At 38.6% G+C, this 17,092-nt stretch overlaps 1 protein-coding gene across 11 annotated transcripts in view; it reads right to left on the bottom strand.

Moving 5' to 3' along the window:
* The window catches only part of MBD5 (methyl-CpG binding domain protein 5), a 475,447-nt gene that overhangs the window by 64,857 nt on the left and 393,498 nt on the right, over positions 1 to 17,092 (bottom strand). For 3 of the 11 annotated variants that reach the window (XM_063647445.1, XM_063647442.1, XM_063647449.1), the window contains one exon: positions 4,862 to 4,969. The exons of the other annotated variants lie outside the window; for them this stretch is intronic. The gene's annotated coding sequence lies outside the window, so the exon portion shown is untranslated. The remainder of the gene's footprint in view (positions 1 to 4,861; positions 4,970 to 17,092) is intronic. 11 annotated transcript variants of the gene reach the window in all.

Genomic DNA, 17,092 nt, shown 5'->3' with positions numbered 1-17,092 from the left:
GATGTATATCAATTTTGTTTATTCCCAAACCTGTTCGATGAGAATAAAATAATGCAAATTATGTCCATTTGGGGATTTGCAATACACCAAATGGTGTATTTATATATACACTAATATTTATATGCACTTTTACTATAAAAATATTTAGCACTCTTCAATTCATTTAGCAATGGCTGCCAAGTTCCTACTTGGATTAATCAATACCAAACAAAGGTAAAGTAATTTATACTTTATATAAAGTATATAAACAAATATAAATAAATCAATACCAAACAGAGGTAAAGTAATACCCTACTAGTCCCCTAGTAACCTTGAAAATCAGGTTACTCAAAGGAAAAATAAGACAACTCCTTACCCACTGAAGAAACCCACCCAAATATACTGTGTCTGAATATGTATCTAGGAACACTCAAGTTCAATCAATCTCTCCAGCAAATATAATTAAATGTTCAAGATAACTACAGTCTAATAAAGTATCAGGTAAGATCTTTCATGAAACAAGAGGAGGAAGATTATTTCTGTGCAGATTTTAGAAAAGGGAGCCCAAAGAGCATATAATCTCTAAGCCCCATGAAATAAGTGATCTTTTATTGTGTTTATGTAGCTCACATATCAGGAATGAAACAAGTAGTAAAACCCATGGATGTTTAATGGCGTCATATGAAAAGTATCTCAAGGAGACTCCATTCAGTACTTGACTGACTGCTCATTGGAATGATGAGGATGGCAGAGAAAATGTAGCAGCCACAGAAATCTTAGGCACAAAGTACTCAGGTTGGAGAGGGAGGGAGTTTCAATATAACCAAATGAGGCATAGAGTGTTTTAGAGGATGTACTGAAGAAAAGCAAAAACTGTAAAAGTCTCTAATTTAACAAACAGATAAGCAAAATGTAAGACCAGCCATACACAGGAGGGCTCTGGGCCAAACCCTACCTACCGAAGTGTTTGGCTTGCACATGGTTTAAGAATAATAATATAAGGAAATTAATTGACAATATTTAAATCAAAAGATTTCACATAACAATTCTATTTCCTGCTTTACCTGAGAAACTGGACAATATGGTAACACTAGGCCAACATTCCTGCCTTGCAACAATTATCTGGAATGGAGCAGTGGCTGCTCCTCCAGAAAGGACTTGGTGCTCCAATTCACTGCAATAGCTTCCTGCTTCATTCCCATCAGCCTGGCCTCTATAGGCATGTGGGTTTTCAACTTCTGGAATAGAAAGTACCTTGAGATAAGGCTGAGGGTTTCACTATAGTCCTTGACAAGAGGTATAACTTATTTTGCTAAATAACCATTTATCCTACATTTCATAGTTTCTTCAAAAGGGTAAATGATGAATTCTTAGTAGATCATTATGCATTACCAGTGTGTGTAGGAGGGCCAGTAAGCCAGCTAAAACCATAAGCACACAGGTAACTTTCCTAAGGAAATTGAGACTGTGGTGATTCTTGACTTAGAGGAGGTAAAGGGTACAGAGAACCATCAAATTTCAATCCTCTACTTTCTTTCCTTCCTTCCTTCCTCCCTCCCTCCCTCTTTTCTTTTTCTTTCTTTCTTTCTTTCTCTTTCTTTCTTTTTCTTTTCTTTCTTTCTCTTTCTTTCTTTCTTTCCTTCTTTCTTTCTTTCTCTTTCCTTTCTTTTCTTTCTTTCTTTTTCCTTCCTTCCTTCCTTCCTTCCTCTCTTTCTGTCTTTCTTTCTTTCTTTCTTTCCACCATCATTGGCAATATCACATTGTCATTATCTCAGGAACTCATTTTGGGAATCGAATAATTATGGAATCAAATTGTACAATTACTCATTTTAGGATATATAAAATGCCACTGAAATTTTTCTGGATTAAAAAGATTGTTTTCTTTTAGCAAATAAATTCATCAAGTCTTTCAAAGGTATACTTGAGATCTTATAACCTGTTTACTTTCTCCTAGTCTTCAGGGAGATATTACTATATTCTGTGTGACAAGGCTCTTCCTCAGCCTGGGTAAAATAATCCTCGAAACAGTCTAACTTATTTTGTTCTACCTCCATGGCCACCACTGGATAACCTTCTGATTATCTGATGGATTTCATAGGTGCTCTGATATAATTAAGTTACTTACTCGGATAGCAAGCTCAAGTATTTCAGTCTTACACACACACACACACACACACACATAAATAAATAAATAATCTGGTATATAAATTAATTTCTTGTAAATATAGATGGTCTGTGTTAGATCCCATGGGCTTATCACTCTTGAGAATAAGAAAAGTTTTTAACCTGGAAGAGCTACCCTGGACCACAGTTACTCCACAGGGTACTCCCACCATTGAGATCTTCCCTTCATATCCAGACTATTGTTGTGTTTGTTTGTTTTTGGATACCACCTTCCTCTAACTACATCATTACGAGAAAAACTAGGGAATTATTTCTACATATGGCTAGCCAGTTTTCCTTACACCTCATACAAAAATTAATTCAAGATGGATTAAAGACTTACATGTTAGACCTAAAACCATAAAAACCCTAGAAGAAAACCAGGCAATACCATTCAGGACATAGGCATGGGCAAGGACTTCATGTCTAAAACACCAAAAGCAATGGCAACAAAAGCCAAAATTGACAAATGGGATCTAATTAAACTAAAGAGCTTCTGCACAGCAAAAGAAACTACCATCAGAGTGAACAGGCAACCTACAGAATGGGAGAAAATTTTTGCAATCTACTCATCTGATAAAGGGCTAATATCCAGAATCTATAAATGACTCAAACAAATTTACAAGAAAAAAAGAAACAACCCCATCGTGGGCGAAGGATGTGAACAGATACTTCTCCAGAGAAGACATTTATGCAGCCAACAGACATGAAAAAATGCTCATCATCACTGGCCATCAGAGAAATGCAAATCAAAACCACAATGAGATACCATCTCACACCAGTTAGAATGGCAATCATTAAAAAGTCAGGAAACAATAGGTGCTGGAGAGGATGTGGAGAAACAGGAACACTTTTACACTGTTAGTGGGACTGTAAACTAGTTCAACCATTGTGGAAGACAGTGTGGCGATTCCCCAAGGATCTAGAACTAGAAATACCATTTGACCCAGCCATCCCATTATTGGGTATATACCCAAAGAATTATAAATCATGCTGCTACAAAGACACATGCACACGTATGTTTATTGAGGGACTATTCACAATAGCAAAGACTTGGAACCAACCCAAATGTCCAACAATGACAGACTGGATTAAGAAAATGTGGCACATATACACCATGGAATACTATGCAGCCATAAAAAAGGATGAGTTCATGTCCTTTGTAGGGACATGGATGAAGCTGGAAACCATCATTCTCAGCAAACTATCACAAGGACAAAAAAATCAAACGCCGCATGTTCTCACTCACAGGTGGGAATTGAACAATGAGAACACATGGACACAGGAAGGGGAACATCACACACCGGGGGGCCTGTGGTGGGGTGGGGGGAGGGGGGAGGGACAGCATTAGGAGATATACTTAATGTTAAATGATGAGTTAATGGGTGCAGCACACCAACATGGCACATGTATACGTATGTAACATACCTGCACGTTGTGCACATGTACCCTAAAACTTAAAGTATAATAAATAAAAAAATTAAAATAACACTTAGGAATAGAGGTAGGGATGAAGCATGAAATAGAAAGAAGCATGAGGAATACCAAGGGCATAAAAGAAGAAGTCCTCACATGTCATTAATTCCATTCTCAATCATTTAACAATGTCTAAGAACGCCTACTCACAGCTCCTCCCAAGATACCATTGTATTCTGTTGCACTAAACTTTCTTGGAAATGCCTGAACAATGTGTTTACAACTCTAAGCCTTCACATATGTTGCTCTCTGGGCATAGAAAAACTTCTCCCCATTTTCTTAAAGTAACCTTTTATTATCCTGCCTAGAGTTACCTGTTTATTCCTCTTTCATCCTATGTGTGTTACATGTATGTTACAGCACTTGCCAAACTCTGTTTTAATATACACACATCCCGTGTCTTATTTATCTTTGTGTTCCTTGTTTCCAAACAAATTGTCAGGTACATAGTATGCAAACAATGCGCTTTAAGTTTAATTATTCTTTTTCCTCTTCTTTCAAAATACTAAAAAACTTGCTTTTTTTACTCTCCTAAAATATAACCATAGATAGAAAAGTTCTTCTTAATAATATATTAAAATCACCCAGCGGTAAATACACACACACAGATGCTAACTGCAGGTTATGTATTCAATCAAAACTGAGTGGAGGCCAAATAGAATCTACTTTTCTTATTTTATTTTCAGCACAATTCCACATTCAGGGGATATCACCAGTGCCTAGAAAAGTGCCTGGCACACAGAAAATGACTTGTTGAACTAGATGTATTACAGGAACACAGAGATGAAGTAACAAATCAGAAAAACAGTGAACTAAGGATTAGAAAGTTTGGAATCTGCAATTTTCTAGTTTTATAACTTTGAGCAAGACACATTTAAACTGATCTTTAATTTCTTAATTTGTAAAAATAATAGATTAGACTAGTTTTCAAATTATTTTATCAGTAGTCTCCATTGTTGAATGAAATGTAAATGGAACTGCCATTAAATAAAACAGAAAAGATTCATTAGTAAAAATTCATAAGATCAAATTATGATACTACTTATTTAAATTCATTATTAAGAATAGGGGCCAGGTGCGGTGGCTCACTCCTGTAATCCTAGCACTTTGGGAGGCCAAGGTGGGAGGACTGCTTGAGGCCAGGAGCTTGAGACCAGCTTAGCAACATAGCAGAACCCTGTTTCTACAAAAAATTTTTACAAATTAATTGGGCATGGTGGTGCATGCCTGTAGTCCCAGCTACCTGGGAGACTGAGGCAGGAGGACTGCTTGAGCTCAGGAATTTGAGGCTGCAATAAACCATGATCATGCCACTGCACTTCAACTTGGGCAACAGGGCTAAACTGCATCTCTAAAAAAAAAAAAAAAAGAGAGAGAGAATGAACATAGGTGACAATTGCAATTTTAAATTATCCTCATCAACAATGTTATTTCTGTATTTTGTTTTGGCTTTAAAATATTGACACAATTCTGATTACCACAAATACACTATTACAAATGGTAGCAGTTTTTTAAAAAATAATTTGGCTATATTAAGATTTCTGCAATTAAAATGGTCCAGCAGCTTGAATGAGGAGTATAGAATATCTTGTTTTCAAAACCGAGGGACTATAATCATTATTCATATTTCTGGTCACAAATATAAAAAATGGACAAGAACCACCCAAAACTTAAATGAAGCAAGAAAACTTTCCTTAATATAGTATTATCACATTAACTTATCATTGCAAACTACTTTAAAGTGCTAAAGTACACATGGCAGAAAGATGTCCCTACATCTGCTTATACTTAATGTAGCATACTAGTGCCAATCATAACCCCAAGAGATACAATCCTCAACACCCTAATCCTGAATGCTGAAATCCCAGAAGATCAAAATCCTTAAAGTCCTTGAAAATCAGAATCCCAAAAACTCAAAATTTCAAATGCTGAAATCCTGAAAGTCAAATTCTGAGGAAGAGATTAGTGATTTCCACTTGTACGCGAGATAGTTGGATCATGTTAGGTGGAACTATTATTTTTTTCTTGTCTTTATTTGGAAATTAAGTGTGGTTTAAGGGGATGTGTTTGGGTGCCAGGTTGATAAGAGGTGGACTGGTCGGCTTAAGTTTAGGTGTTAACTTGACTAGGTTAAGTAATACCTAGTAAAACATTATCTTTAGTGTATCTGTGATGGTGTTTCCAGGAGTGTGAGCCTGAGTGAACTAGGTGGGAAAGATCTTCTCTCAGTGTTGGCAGGCACCATCCAATCTGCTGGGGGCCTAGAGAGAAGTAATACAAAAGGCAAATGAGAACTTGGATACACATTTCTTTTGCAGCTTTGGACATCAGAACTACAGGTTGCTGGGCTTTGGACTCCAGGACTTACACCAGTGGCATCCCAGGGTCTCCAGCTTGCAGATGGCCTGCAATGGGACTTTTCACCCATCATAATAGCATGAGCCAAGTCCCCTAATAAATCTTCTCTCATATATCTATATACATATTCTCTTGGTTATCTCTCTCTGGCCAACTCTGTCTAATATAGATTTGGTATCAAGAAGCCAAATATCCTTCCTTCTTCTTCACAATGCTATGGAAGAGATCTGTGAAACTATTCTGTTGCAAAAGGGCTAGGATCAGGTAAGTGTACAAGGCTACTTAATAATGACAGATACAAAGTTTAAAAGCTGATTATTATTGGTGTGTGAAAGCAGAAAATTGCTTAACTGAAATGTCTGAGCAGTAACCAGAATTTCAAGTGACAGCATTTACTTACAAAATGTGTAGGCCACTACGACTCTGCAAATACAAGTGCAGTGAGTGTTTTGAAGATCACAGTAGTGAAAAGGCAGATGAAAAATACAAAAAATCTCCCCTGCCAAATTATCAGTTGTGTATGACTTCTGTAGCTTCACATATAGCACCAATATGATACACTATGTATTTGATCTTTGCATCATTTCCAATACTGGATGTACAAAATATGTAAAACTTTTAGAGAGTTCTAATCCATTTTATGCATTTATTGCAAATTTGACTCCATGAAAGTACATTATCACAAGATGACTTTGTGTGAAAACATTGCGGGTGTACATAAAATGTTGTAACTTCCTCAATAAATAAAGACAGGTCCTTTTTGTATATCTGCATTTCAAAAAGATAAAAACCAAAATTCTCATGATCTCGGTTCTTTGGGCATATGTGGTGGTGACCTGTTAAGGCTTTTGATTAATCTCATCAAAAGACTTAGGTTGTCTGTCATGGTATTTCAGATGATTGCAGTCATAAAGCTAGGTGCAAACAATTACCAACCTTAGTAATAGGTGTTTATATATTTCACTTTTTGGCCTATTTCTTCATGAATATGGTTCATCTGCTCATAAATGTTTCACCTATGTGACTGTCTTTAGTATATCTGTTTCTGCTGGCAAAAATATGTATGTTATTATTTCCTATTTCATTGTGTAAAGTGGCCTGTGAAGTGTTGTGACATGTTTTTATGTTTGTCAAATAGATCCTCTTTTCAAAGTGTAAATAAAAGTCTTTAAAGAATTTTTAAAATTATTTTTTCCAGAATAACATTTCTGAGATTTTGATCTTTTGAGATAGTAACTTTAAAGATTTTAGACACTAGGGAATTCAATGTTTCAGGATTTCAATATTTGGGGTTATGGCTTCAGGATTGTGGCTTTTGGGATTATGACCCAAATCCATGGCATACATATGCTGCAGCAGTGGTCTTGCTTGTATAATTTGATTTGGGTATGTAATATTGCACCCAAGATTTAAAAAGGCCAGCTATAAACTTAAAAATAAAAACATATAAGATGGCCAAATAGGAACAGCTCCAGTCTACAGCTCCCAGCGTGAGCGATGCAGAAGACAGGTGATTTCTGCATTTCCAACTGAGGTACTGGGTTCATCTCATGGGGGAGCGCCAGACAGTGGGTGCAGGACAGTGGGTGCAGTGCACTGTGTGTGAGCCGAAGCAGGGCAATGCCTCGCCCGGGAAGTGCAAGGGGTCAGGGAATTCCCTTTCCTGGTCAAAGAAAGGGGTGACAGATGGCACCTGGAAGATCAGATCACTCCCACCCTAATACTGCACTCTTCCAACGGGCTTAACAAACGGCACACCAGGAGATTATATCCCGCACCTGGCTCGGAGGGTCCTATGCCCAAGGAACCTCACTCATTGCTAGCACAGCAGTCTGAGATCAAACTGTAAGGTAGCAGCGAGGCTGGGGGAGGGGCGCCCGCCATTGCTCAGGCTTGAGTAGGTAAACAAAGCGGCCAGGAAGCTCGAACCGGGTGGAGCCCACCACAGCTCAAGGAGGCCTGCCTGCCTCTGTAGGCTCCACCTCTGGGGGCAGGGCACAGACAAACAAAAGACAGCAATAAGCTCTGCAGTCTTAAATGTCCCTGTCTGACAGCTTTGAAGAGAGCAGTGGTTCTCCCAACACGCAGCTTGAGATCTGAGAACAGGCAGACTGCCTCCTCAAGTGAGTCCCTGACCCTCGAGTAGCCTAACTGGGAGGCACCCCCAAGTAGGGGCGTAGTGACACCTCACACGGCCGGGTACTCCTCTGAGACAAAACTTCCAGAGGAATGATCAGGCAGCAGCATTTGTGGTTCACCAATATCCGCTGTTCTGCAGCCACTGCTGCTGATACCCAAGCAAACAGGGTCTGGAGTGGACCTCCAGTAAACTGCAACAGACCTGCAGCTGAGGGTCCTGACTGTTAGAAGGAAAACTAACAAACAGAAAGGACATCCACACCAAAAACCCATCTGTACATCACCATCATCAAAGACCAAAGGTAGATAAAACCACAAAGATGGGGAAAAAACAGAGCAGAAAAACCGGAAACTCTAAAAATCAGAGCATCTCTCCTCGTCCAAAGGAACGCAGCTCCTCACCAGCAACGGAACAAAGCTGGACGGAGAACGACTTTGACAAGTTGAGAGAGGAAGGCTTCAGAAGATCAAACTACTCCGAGCTAAAGCAGGAAGTTCGAACCAATGGCAAAGAAGTTAAAAACTTTGAAAAAAAAATTAGACGAATGGATACCTAGAATAACCAATGCAGAGAAGTCCTTAAAGGACCAGATGGAGCTGAAAACCAAGGCATGAGAACTACATGAAGAATGCACAAGCCTCAGTAACCGATGCGATCAACTGGAAGAAAGGGTATCAGCGATGGAAGACGAAATGAATGAAATGAAGCGTAAAGAGAAGTTTAGAGAAAAAAGAATAAAAAGAAACGAACAAAGCCTCCAAGAAATATGGGACTATGTGAAAAGACCAAATCTACATCTAATTGGTGTACCTGAAAGTGATGGGGAGAATGGAACCAAGTTGGAAAACACTGCAGGATATAATCCAGGAGAACTTCCCCAATCTAGCAAGGCAGGCCAACATTCAAATTCAGGAAATACAGAGAACGCCACAAAGATACTCCTCGAGAAGAGCAACTCCAAGACACATAATTGTCAGATTCACCAAAGTTGAAATGAAGGAAAAAGTGGTAAGGGCAGCTTACCCACAAAGGGAAGCCCATCAGACTAACAGCTGATCTCTCAGCAGAAACTCTACAAGCCTGAAGAGAGTGGGGGCCAATATTCAACATTCTTAAAGAAAAGAATTCTCAACCCAGAATTTCATATCCAGCCAAACTAAGCTTCATAAGTGAAGGAGAAATAAAATCCTTTACAGACAAGCAAATGCTGAGAGATTTTGTCACCACCAGGCCTGCCCTAAAAGAGCTCCTGAAGGAAGCACTAAACATGGAAAGGAACAACTGGTACCAGCCACTGCAGAAACATGCCAAATTGTAAAGACCATCGATGCTAGGAAGAAACTGCATCAAATAACGAGCAAAATAACCAGCTAACATCATAATGACAGGATCAGATTCACACATAACAATACTAACCTTAAATGTAAATGGGCTAAATGCTCTAGTTAAAAGGCACAGACTGGCACATTGGATAAAGAGCCAAGACCCATCAGTGTGCTGTATTCAGGAAACCCATCTCACATGCAGAGACACACATAGGCTCAAAATAAAGGGATGGAGGAAGATCTACCAAGCAAATGGAAATCAAAAAAAGACAGGAGTTGCAATCCTAGTCTCGGATAAAACAGACTTTAAACCAACAAAGATCAAAAGAGACAAAGAAGGCCATTACATAATGGTAAACGGATCAATTCAACAAGAAGAACTAACTATCCTAAATATATACGCACCCAATACAGGAGAACCCAGATTCATAAAGCAACTCCTTACAGACCTACAAAGAGACTTAGACTCCCACACAATAATAATGGGAGACTTTAACACCCCACTGTCAACATTAGACAGATCAATGAGACAGAAAGCTAACAAGGATATCCAGGAATTGAACTCAGCTCTGCACCCAGTGGACCTAATAGACATCTACAGAACTCTCCACCCCAAATCAACAGAATATACATGCTTTCCAGCACAACACCACACCTATTCCAAAACTGACCACATACTTGGAAGTAAAACACTCCTCAGCAAATGTAAAAGAACAGAAATTATAACAAACTGTCTCTCAGACCACAGTGCAATCAAACTAGAACTCGTGATTAAGAAACTCACTCAAAACCGCTCAACTACATGGAAACTGAACAACCTGCTCCTGAATGACTACTGGGTACATAACGAAATGAAGGCAGAAATAAAGATGTTCTTTGAATCCAACGAGAACAAAGACACAACATACCAGAATCTCTGAGACACATTCAAAGCAGTGTGTAGAGGGAAATTTATAGCACTAAATGCCCACAAGAGAAAGCAGGAAAAATCTAAAATTGACACCCTAACATCACAATTAAAAGAACTACAGAAGCAAGAGCAAACACATTCAAAAGCTAGCAGAAGGCAAGAAATAACTAAGATGAGAGCAGAACTGAAGGAAATAGAGACACAAAAAACCCTTCAAAAAATCAATGAATCCAGGAGCTGGATTTTGAAAAGATCAACCAAATTGATACACCGCTAGCAAGACTAATAAAGAAGAAAAGAGAGAAGAATAAAATAGACGCAAGAAAAAATGACAAAGGGGATATCACCACTGATCCCACAGAAATACAAACTACCATCAGAGAATACTATAAACACCTCTACACAAATAAACTAGAAAATCTAGAATAAATGGATAAATTCCTCGACACATACACCCTCCCAAGACTAAACCAGGAAGAAGCTGAATCTATGAAAAGACCAATAACAGGCTCTGAAATTGAGGCAATAATTAATAGCTTACCAACTAAAAAAAGTCCAGGACCAGATAGATTCACAGCCGAATTCTACCAGAGGTACAAGGAGGAGCTGGTACCACTCCTTCTGAAACTATTCCAATCAATAGAAAAAGAGGGAATCCTCCCTACCTCATTTTATGAGGCCAGCATCATCCTGATACCAAAGCCTGGCAGAGACACAACCAAAAAAGAGAATTTTAGACCAATATCCTTGATGAACAGTGATGCAAAAATCCTCAATGAAATACTGGCAAACTGAATCCAGCAACACATCAAAAAGCTTATCCACCATGATCAAGTGGGCTTCATCCCTGGGATGCAAGGCTGGTTCAACATACGAAAATCAATAAACGTAATCCAGCATATAAACAGAACCAAAGACAAAAACCACATGATTATCTCAATAGATGCAGAAAAGGCCTTTGACAAAATTCAATACCCCTTCATGCTAAAAACTCTCAGTAAATTAGGTATTGATGGGATGTATCCCAAAATAATAAGAGCTATTTATGACAAACCCGTAGCCAACATCATACTGAATGGGCAAAAACTGGAAGCATTCCCTTTGAAAACTCGCACAAGACAGGGATGCCCTCTCTCACTACTCCTATTCAACATAGTGTTGGAAGTTCTGGCCAGGGCAATCAGGCAGGAGAAGGAAATAAAGGCCATTCAATTAGGAAAAGAGGAAGTCAAATTGTCCCTGTTTGCAGATGACATAATTGTATATCTAGAAAACCCCATCATCTCAGCCCAAAATCTCCTTAAGCTGATAAGCAACTTCAGCAAAGTCTCAGGATACAAAATCAGTGTGAAAAAATCACAAGCATTCTTATACAGCAATAATAGACAAACAGAGAGCCAAATCATGAGGGAACTCCCATTCACAATTGCTTCAAAGAGAATAAAATACCTAGGAATCCAACTTACAAGGGATGTGAAGGACCTCTTCAAGGAGAACTACAAACCACTGCTCAATGAAATAAAAGAGGATACAAACAAATGGAAGAACATTCCATGCTCATGGGTAGGAAGAATCAATATCATGAAAATGGACATTCTGCCCAAGGTAACTTATAAATTCAATGCCATCCCCATCAAGCTACTGATGACTTTCTTCACAGAATTGGAAAAAACTACTTTAAAGTTCATATGGAACCAAAAAGGAGCCCACATTGCCAAGTCAATCCTAAGCCAAAAGAACAAAGCTGGAGGCATCACGCTACCTGACTTCAAACTATACTACAAGGTTACAGTAACCAAAACAGCATGGTACTGGTACCAAAACAGAGATGTAGACCAATGGAACAGAACAGAGCCCTCAGAAATAATGCCACATATCTACAACTATCTGATCTCTGACAAACCTGACAAAAACAAGCAATGGGGAAAGGATTCCCTATTTAATAAATGGTGCTGGGAAAACTGGCTAGCCATATGGAGAAAGCTGAAACTGGATCCCTTCCTTACACCTTTTACAAAAATTAATTCAAGATGGATTAAAGACTTACATGTTAGACCTAAAACCATCAAAACCCTAGAAGAAAACCTAGGCAATACCATTCAGGACATAGGCATGGGCAAGGACTTCATGTCTAAAACACCAAAAGCAATGGCAACAAAAGCCAAAATTGACAAATGGGAGCTAATTAAACTAAAGAGCTTCTGCACAGCAAAAGAAACCACCATCAGAGTGAACAGGCAACCTACAGAATGGGAGAAAATTTTTGCAACCTACTCATCTGACAAAGGGCTTATGTCCAGAATCTACAATGAACTCAAACAAATTTACAAGAAAAAAACAAACAACCCCATCAAAAAGTGGGCGAAGGATATGAACAGACACTTCTCAAAAGAAGGCATGTATGCAGCCAAAAAACACATGAAAAAATGCTCATCATCACTGGCCATCAGAGAAATGCAAACCAAAACCACAGTGAGATACCATCTCACACCAGTTAGAATGGCAATCATTAAAAAGTCAGACAACAGGTGCTGGAGAGAATGTGGAGAAACAGGAACACTTTTACACTGTTAGTGGGACTGTAAACTAGTTCAACCATTGTGGAAGTCGGTGTGGCGATTCCTCAGGGATCTAGAACTAGAAATACCATTTGACCCAGCCATCCCATTACTGGGTATATACCCAAAGAATTATAAATCATGCTGCTACAAAGACACACGCACACGTATGTTTATTGAGGGACTATTCACAATAGGAAAGACTTGGAACCAACCCAAATGTCCAACAGTGATAGACTGGATTAAGAAAATGTGGCACATATACACCATGGAATACTACGCAGCCATAAAAAATGATGAGTTCATGTCCTTTGTAGGGACATGGATGAAGCTGGAAACCATCATTCTCAGCAAACTATTGCAAGGACAAAAAACCAAACACCGCAAGTTCTCACTCATAGGTAGGAATTGAACAATGAGAACACATGGACACAGGAAGGGGAACATCACACACCAGGGACTGTTGTGGAGTGGGGGGAGGGGCGAGGGATAGCATTAGGAGAGATACCTAATGTTAAATGACGAGTTAATGGGTGCAGCACACCAACATGGCACATGTATACATATGTAACAAACCTGCACATTGTACACATGTGTCCTAAATCTTAAAGTATAATAATAACAAAAAAAATATATATGGGCTGGGCGTGGTGGCTCATGCCTGCAATGCCAGTACTTTGGGAGGCCGAGGCAGGTGGATGATGAGGTCAGGAGATCGAGACCATCCTGGGTAATATGGTGAAATCCCATGTCTACTAAAAATACAAAAAATTAGCTGGACACAGTGGCACGCGCCTGTAGTCTCAGCTACTTGGGAGGCTGAGGCAGGAGAATCGCTTGAACCAGGGAGGCAGAGGTTGCAGCGAGCCAAGATCGTGCCACTGCACTCCAGCGTGGGTGACAGAGTGAAAATATAAAAAATAAAAATAAAAAATAAATAAAAACATATATTCATGGGAAGTTCAAATACCAACATAAAAATTAGTAGGGAAGCTTTAATCAGTAGTCCATAAAAATATAAACTAGTAGCGCAGTTTAGTTTTATTTTGTGATCCCTAATGTGTTACACTTTGGTACAACACATCTGAGTGTGCATGTTATTTTTATTACAGTCTTAAAATATTTAATGTATTTAAAATATTTAAATGTTGCAGCCAACATTTGGAAAACCTTGAAGAAGCTCCTGTGAACTGGATATTCTTTCTGGTCCTTTCAATTCCATCATTTCTACATAATCTAGAAAAGCAAGGGCCAGGCGTGGTGGCTTATGCCTGTAATCTCAGCACTTTGGGAGGCTGAGGCAGGCGGATCACCTGAGATCGGGGGTTCGAGACCAGCCTAACCAACATGGAGAAACCACATCTCTACTAAAAATACAAAATTAGCCTGGCGTGGTGGCGCATGCCTGTAGTCCCAGCTACTTGGGAGGCTGAGGCAAGAGAATCACTTGAACTCAGGAGGCGGAGGTTGCAGTGAGCCAAGATTGCACCACTGCATTCCAGCCTGGGCAACAGAGCAATACTATGTCAAAAAACAAAACAAAACAAAAAAACAACAAAAAAAAAACAAGAAAGAATTTATAAGGATGTTTTTGATTTCTTCAAATAAATCTTGTACACATTTACTGAGATTAGACACTCATGGGAGAAGAAAGAGCCTGATCAGACAGAAGTGGAGAACTTGTGTTAGGGAGTATCAAGAAATATTACATTTAAGAAAACATGTCAGTCTTCCTAGAACAGGCAGAATTCCTATACAGATAAGCTAAAAACAGCTTGGTATCATAAATCCATGAAACCCTATAAACAGAAACATTGCTGGTCTATAGGTATCTTAACTTACAAATGCAATTTCATTCCTATGTAGCTATTTTCTGATAACATCTATCAGACGTAGAATAACTTTTCACTGAATTTGCCTTTGTTTACTTGAAGAACATATTCTGATTTGAACTACAGAGGAAACTCTCTTAACTGACTTCTATATTTAAACAAATCACTGAATTAATCAAAATTGCATTTCCTTTTGGACACAGACAGAATGGAAAGAGACGGGAAGAAAGCAAGCAACCTTGAAAACATATTTGAGGATATTATCTATGAAAACTTTCCCAATCTCACTAGAGAGGCCAACATTCAAATTCAAGAAATGCAGAGAACCCCTGCAAGATATTACACAAGAAGACCATTCCTAAGACATAATCATCAGATTTTTGAAGGTTGAAATGAAAGAAAAAAATGTTACAGGCAGCTAGAGAGAAGGGGCAGGTCACCTACAAGGGAAATCTCTTCAGGCTAATAGCAGACCTTTCAACAGAAACCCTATAAGCCAGAAGAGATTGGGGCCCTATATTCAGCATTCTTAAAGAAAAAAATGTCCATCTAAGCATTTCATATCCAGGCAAACTAAGCTTCACAAGTGAAGGAGAAATAAGATCCTTTTCAGACAAGCAAATGCTAAGAGAATTCATTACTACCAGACCTGCCTTATAAGAGGTCCCTTGATATGGTAAGGAAAGACTGTTATCAGCCACTCCAAAAAAAGTACACAGATGAGTGACACTATAAAGAAACCACACAAACAAATCTGCATAACCAGCTAACAACACAATGACATTATTGATATGTACAGATTTGATCCTAACTATGAATGTAAGTGGATGAAATGCCCCAATTAAAAGGCACACAACAGCAAGCCAGATAAAGAAGCAAGACTCAAAGGTATGCTGTCTTCAAGTGATCCATCTCACATGCAATGACACCCATGGGCTCAAAGTAAAGGGATGGAGAAAAATCTACCAAGAAAATAGAAAACAGAAAAAAGCAGAGGTTGCTACTCTAATTTCAGACAAAACAGATTTTAAACCAATAATGATCAAGAAAGACAATGAAGACCACAGCAATGCTTACCATTATGTAAATGACAAAGGGTTCAATTCCACAAGAAGACCTAACAATCTAAATATATATGCACCCAACATTCATAAAACAAGCACCCAGATTCATAAAACAAGTTCTTAGAGACCTATGAAGAGGTGTAGATTCCCACACAACACCTCACTGACAGTATTAGACAGATCATCAAGGCAGAAAACTAAAAATGACATTCAGGACTTGAAATGGACTCTTGACCAAATGGACAAAACAGATATCTACAGAACTCTTTACCCCAAAACACCAGAATATACATTCTTCTCATCGCCACATGACACATACTCTAAAATGGATCACACATTTGGACGTAAAACAATCCTTCGCAAATGCAAAGAACCAAAATCAACCAACCCCACTCCTGAACCACAGCACAATAAAAACAGAAAACAACAGTAAGATAATCACTCAAAACCATACAAGTACATGGAAATTAAACAACCTGCTCCTGAATGACTTTTAGGTAAATAACGAAATAATCAAAAAGTGGGAAAACTCTCAAATTAACAACCTGACATTACAAATAAAAGTACTAGAAAAGCAAGACAAAAGTAACCCCAAAGCTAGCAAAAGACAAGAAATAACAAAAATCAGAGCTGAACTGAAGGAAATTGAGCCAAGAAAACCCACACAAAATATGAACGAATCCAGAATTTGTTTCTTTGAGAAAATTAATAGGATAGGTAGAACAGTTGCTAGACAAAGAAAAAAGAAGATCCGAATGAACGCAATTAGAAATGACAAAGGGTATGTTACTACTGACACCACAGAAATACAAAAGAACCATCAGCCACCGCTGTGACCACAAACTAGAAAATCTAGAATAAATGTATAAACTCTGGAAACATACAACCTCTCAAGACTGAACCAGGGTGAAACTGAATCCCTGAACAGACCAATAATGAGTTCTGAAATTGAATCAGTAATAAAAAGCCTACCAACCAGAAAAAACCCAGGACCAGATGGATTCACAGCTGAATTCTACCGGGTGTATAAAGAAGACCTGGTACCATTTCTACTGAAACTATTCAAAAGAAAAAAAAAAGAAAGAAAAAGAAAAAAGAAAACAAACAAACAAACAAACAACAACAACAAAAACGGGGAGGAGGGACTCCTCCCTAACTCGTTCTATGAAGCCAGCATCACCCTGATAACAAAAGCTGGCAGACACACAACAAAAAAAGAAAACTTCAGGCCAATCTCCTTGATGAACATCAATGCAAAAACCCTCAACAAAATACTAGCAAATTGAA

Source organism: Pongo pygmaeus, chromosome 11 (genome assembly GCF_028885625.2).
Source record: "Pongo pygmaeus isolate AG05252 chromosome 11, NHGRI_mPonPyg2-v2.0_pri, whole genome shotgun sequence".
Lineage (NCBI taxonomy): Eukaryota > Metazoa > Chordata > Mammalia > Primates > Hominidae > Pongo > Pongo pygmaeus.
Note: the sequence above shows the minus strand (reverse complement) of the source record. Positions and strands in the feature narration are given on the sequence as shown.